This window comes from Caretta caretta, chromosome 3, assembly GCF_965140235.1.
Source record: "Caretta caretta isolate rCarCar2 chromosome 3, rCarCar1.hap1, whole genome shotgun sequence".
NCBI lineage: Eukaryota > Metazoa > Chordata > Testudines > Cheloniidae > Caretta > Caretta caretta.
This window is the reverse complement of record NC_134208.1, coordinates 146,750,648-146,756,647: the sequence shown is the minus strand read 5'-3', so window position 1 is coordinate 146,756,647 and position 6,000 is coordinate 146,750,648.

Genomic DNA, 6,000 nt, shown 5'->3' with positions numbered 1-6,000 from the left:
TTGTTTTACTGTTGACTGTTACGCAGTGTGTTTAAGTTGAAGTGTCTGGGTAGCTATTTAAGGTAAGGAGTTGGCATGTTATTCCATTAAAGGTGTAATGGACTTAATATATTTGTACGGTCCAGGAAAGGGCTGGGCAGTATGGGACATACATTTCTGGGGGAAGATACGGGGCTGGTGGTGTGTTGGGATCTCCCTGCAATATAACCAAAACCACTGCTTAATTTGTAATGGTAGAGGTGCTGGGGCTCACGCATCATGCAAGCAGCCGTGCAGTGCTCCACAGACATTCCTCTGGCGTGACGTGGAGGCGGAGGGTTGCGCTGCTGTTTGCATCTCTTGTGCGCACAAAAGAACTGATGCGGTAAGTCCAGAGGCGATGGGGCTATGAACTGCCAAGTCCAGAGGTGCCGGGACTCAGCCCCGGCACAAATTAAGCATTAACCGATACTGGTGAGAGCCCAGTGTAGCTAGCAGGCTGCGGTTACATGCAGACACTCAAGGTGTGGCTTGCATGCTGGGAGACTGTGAGTGGCCCAGGTAGGAGCTGCTACAGCAAGGCGTCATACAGCACCCAAAATTGCAGGGCAGGGATGACACAACCCCCACTAGTCTGGATTGTGCCATGGTATATCACAACTGGACATAGTAAAATTGATTTCTGACCTGTATCTGCAGTGTGGTGTCTCTGAAGAATACTGGTGAAGGGGCTTGATTGGATTCTGTTGAGTCCGCTGTGGACAGTGACAGATTCTTTTGTGGAAGGTTAATACACCTCTACCCTGATATAATGCGACCCGATATAACACGAATTCGGATATAACGCAGTAAAGCAGTGCCTTGGGGGGGTGGGGCTGCATGCTCCGCTGGATCAAAGCAAGTTCGATATAACACGGTTTCAGCTATAACGCGGTAAGATTTTTTGGCTCCCAAGCACAGAGTTATATCAGGGAAGAGGTGTATTAGATACTGGGGTATCCAGCCTTTACAGTGAAGGCTGTCTTTTTGGTTTTACCTAAAACCCTAACTTGGCTATCAGTATTAGGCTTAGACGAAAAAGTTAGCAACAATCTTTACTCTGAAGAGATCCCAGTCTCTCTGTTTTAAAACCACTGTAAGCCTGAGAAGCAGTTAACCCATCTCCCTTTAGTCCTCTCTCTTTCCTGTTATTGTGGCGACTCATTCAGTTTTACAACTTCTAGTTCGCACACAAACAGCAGCATGATTCTACATCAGCAACTCCCCAGGGTGCTTAACAGATACCTTTACCTTAGGTAAAAAGAACAGGAGTACTTGAACTACAGCTTATGCTCAAAATAAAAGCTTATGCTCAAATAAATGTGTTAGTCTCTAAGCCCTGGTCTACACTAGGACTTTAGGTCGAATTTAGCAGCGTTAAATCGATTTAAACCTGCACCCGTCCACACAATGAAGCCCTTTATTTCGACTTAAAGGGCTCTTAAAATCGATTTCCTTACTCCACCCCTGACAAGTGGATTAGCGCTTAAATCGACGTTGCCGGCTCGAATTTGGGGTACTGTGGACACAATTCGATGGTATTGGCCTCCGGGAGCTATCCCAGAGTGCTCTATTATGACCGCTCTGGACAGCACTCTCAACTCAGATGCACTGGCCAGGTAGACAGGAAAAGAACCGCGAACTTTTGAATCTCATATCCTGTTTGGCCAGCGTGGCAAGCTGCAGGTGACCATGCAGAGCTCATCAGCACAGGTGACCATGATGGAGTCCCAGAATCGCAAAAGAGCTCCAGCATGGACTGAACGGGAGGTACGGGATCTGATCGCTGTTTGGGGAGAGGAATCCGTGCTATCAGAACTCCGTTCCAGTTTTCGAAATGCCAAAACCTTTCTGAAAATCTCCCAGGGCATGAAGGACAGAGGCCATAACAGGGACCCGAAGCAGTGCCGCGTGAAACTGAAGGAGCTGAGGCAAGCCTACCAGAAAACCAGAGAGGCGAACAGCCGCTCCGGGTCAGAGCCCCAAACATGCCGCTTCTATGATGAGCTGCATGCCATTTTAGGGGGTTCAGCCACCACTACCCCAGCCGTGTTGTTTGACTCCTTCAATGGAGATGGAGGCAATACGGAAGTAGGTTTTGGGGATGAAGAAGATGATGATGAGGAGGTTGTAGATAGCTCACAGCAAGCAAGCGGAGAAACCGGTTTTCCCGACAGCCAGGAACTGTTTCTCACCCTAGACCTGGAGCCAGTACCCCCCGAACCCACCCAAGGCTGCCTCCTGGACTCAGCAGGTGGAGAAGGGACCTCTGGTGAGTGTACCTTTTAAAATGCTATACATGGTTTAAAAGCAAGCATGTGAAAGGATTACTTTGCCCTGGCATTTGCGGTTCTGCCTTTGCAAAAGGTTTCTGGGGAGGGCAGCCTTATTTCGTCCTTCATGGTAGGACACTTTACCACTCCAGGCCAGTAACACGTACTCGGGAATCACTGTAGAACAAAGCATTGCAGTGTATGTTTGCTGGCATTCAACCAAAATCCGTTCACGCGGTGGGAGGAGGCAAAATGCGACCTTGTAACGAAAGCACATGTGCTATGTATGTAATGTTAACAGCAAGGTTTACCCTGAAAGAGTGTAGCGACTGTTTTATAAAATGTGTCTTTTTAAATACCGCTGTCCCTTTTTTTTTCTCCACCAGCTGCATGTGTTTCAATGATCACAGGATCTTCTCCTTCCCAGAGGCTAGTGAAGCTTAGAAAGAAAAAAAAACGCACTCGCGATGAAATGTTCTCCGAGCTCATGCTGTCCTCCCACACTGACAGAGCACAGACGAATGCGTGGAGGCAAATAATGTCAGAGTGCAGGAAAGCACAAAATGACCGGGAGGAGAGGTGGAGGGCTGAAGAGAGTAAGTGGCGGACTGAAGAGAGTAAGTGGCGGGCTGAAGACAGGGCTGAAGCTCAAAGGTGGCGGCGTGATGAGAGGAGGCAGGATTCAATGCTGAGGCTGCTGCAGGACCAAACCAGTATGCTCCAGTGTATGGCTGAGCTGCAGCAAAGGCAGCTGGAGCACAGACTGCCACTGCAGCCCCTCTGTAACCAACCGCCCTCCCCCCCAAGTTCCATAGCCTCCACACCCAGACGCCCAAGAACGCTGTGGGGGGGGCCTCCGGCCAACCAGCCACTCCACCACAGAGGATTGCCCAAAAAAAAGAAGGCTGTCATTCAATAAATTTTAAAGTTGTAAACTTTTAAAGTGCTGTGCTTAAAGTGCTGTGTGGCATTTTCCTTCCCTCCTCCACCACCCCTCCTGGGACACCTTGGTAGTCATCCCCCTATTTGTGTTATGAATGAATAACGAATGCATGACTGTGAAGCAGCAATGACTTTATTGCCTCTGCAAGCGGTGATTGAAGGGAGAAGGGGCGGGTGGTTAGCTTACAGGGAAGTAGAGTGAACCAAGGGGCGGGGGGGGTTCATCAAGGAGAAACAAACAGAACTTTCACACCGTAGCCTGGCCAGTCATGAAACTGGTTTTCAAAGCTTCTCTGATGCGTACCGCGCCCTCCTGTGCTCTTCTAACCGCCCTGGTGTCTGGCTGCGCGTAACCAGCAGCTAGGCGATTTGCCTCAACCTCCCACCCCGCCATAAACGTCTCCCCCTTACTCTCACAGATATTGTGGAGCACACAGCAAGCAGTAATAACAGTGGGAATATTGGTTTCGCTGAGGTCTAAGCGAGTCAGTAAACTGCGCCAGCGCGCCTTTAAACGTCCAAATGCACATTCTACCACCATTCTGCACTTGCTCAGCCTGTAGTTGAACAGCTCCTGACCACTGTCCAGGCTGCCTGTGTATGGCTTCATGAGCCATGGCATTAAGGGGTAGGCTGGGTCCCCAAGGATACATATAGGCATTTCAACATCCCCAACAGTTATTTTCTGGTCTGGGAATAAAGTCCCTTCCTGCAGCTTTTGAAACAGACCAGAGTTCCTGAAGATGCGAGCATCATGCACCTTTCCCGGCCATCCCACGTTGATGTTGGTGAAACGTCCCTTGTGATCCACCAGAGCTTGCAGCACTATCGAAAAGTACCCCTTGCGGTTTATGTACTCGGCGGCTTGGTGCTCCGGTGCCAATATAGGGATATGGGTTCCGTCTATAGCCCCACCACAGTTAGGGAATCCCATTGCAGCAAAGCCATCCACTATGACCTGCACATTTCCCAGGGTCACTACCCTTGATATCAGCAGATCTTTGATTGCGTGGGCTACTTGCATCACAGCAGCCCCCACAGTAGATTTGCCCACTCCAAATTGATTCCCAACTGACCGGTAGCTGTCTGGCGTTGCAAGCTTCCACAGGGCTATCGCCACTCGCTTCTCAACTGTGAGGGCTGCTCTCATCTTGGTATTCATGCGCTTCAGGGCAGGGGAAAGCAAGTCACAAAGTTCCATGAAAGTGCCCCTACGCATGCGAAAGTTTCGCAGCCACTGGGAATCGTCCCAGACCTGCAACACTATGCGGTCCCACCAGTCTGTGCTTGTTTCCCGAGCCCAGAATCGGCGTTCCACAGCATGAACCTGCCCCATTAGCACCATGATGCATGCATTGGCAGGGCCCATGCTTTCAGAGAAATCTGTGTCCATGTCCTGATCACTCACGGGACTGCGCTGACGTCGCCTCCTCGCCCGGTATCGCGTTGCCATGTTCTGGTGCTGCATATACTGCTGAATAATGCGTGTGGTGGTTAATGTGCTCCTAATTGCCAAAGTGAGCTGAGCGGGCTCCATGCTTGCCGTGGTATGGCGTCCGCACAGAAAAAAGGCGCGGAACGATTGTCTGCCGTTGCTCTGACGGAGGGAGGGGCGACTGACGACACGGCTTACAGGGTTGGCTTCAGGGAGCTAAAATCAACAAAGGGGGTGCCTGTACATCAAGGAGTATTTCAGGCAGGACTGCACGGAGGGTTCCAATAAGAAATGGTGCACCTAAGTTATTGTCCTTATTGGAGCAAGAAGGTTAGCCTGGCCTCTGATTGATACATGGCTAGATTTACCTCGCTGCACCTTCTCTGTAAGTGACTGTAGTGTGATCTAGAAGAATGAGTCCCCTAGACAGGGGAGGGGGGGAAGCAAATGAGTACAAAACAAATCTGGTCTATTTCTTGTTTTGATCCACTCCATCTATCTTTTACATCTTTGGCTGGCAGCAGACGGTGCAGAAGGACTGCATGCCATCCACATCTCATGGCTGCTCGGCAGAAGATGGTACAGTACGACTGCAAGCAGTCCGTATCGCCTGCCCGCTCACCATAAGACGGTTCAATAGGACTGACTGCAGGACTAAAGAGAATGACCTGGTCAAGTCACTCCAAAGTTAGTCCCTGTGCCCATGTCTGCCCAGGCGCTCCTGATCGACCTCACAGAGGCGACCAGGAGCACCTCAGACATGACGATGACGGCTACCAGTCGTACTGTACCGTCTGCTGCCACAAGGCAAGGGGTTGCTGCTACTGTGTAGCAATGCCGTACCGCGTCTGCCAGCACCCAGGAGACATAGGGTGACGGTTACCTGAGCGGGCTCCATGCTTGCCATGGTATGGCGTCTGCACAGGTAACTCAGGAAAAAAGGCGCGAAATGATTGTCTGCCCTTGCTTTCACGGGGGGAGGGAGGGAACGGGGGGCTGACGATATGTACCCAGAACCACCCGCGACAATGTTTTAGCCCCATCAGGCATTGGGATCTCAACCCAGAATTCCAATGGGCAGCGGAGACTGCGGGAACTGTGGGATAGCTACCCACAGTACAACGCTCCGGAAGTCGACGCTTGCCTCGGTACTGTGGAAGCGCTCCGCCGAGTTAATGCACTTAATGCACTTAGAGCATTTTCTGTGGGGACACACACACTCGAATATATAAAACCGATTTCTAAAAAACCGACTTCTATAAATTCGACCTTATTCCGTAGTGTAGACATACCCTGAGGTGCCACAAGTCCTCCTGTTCTTTTTGCGAATAC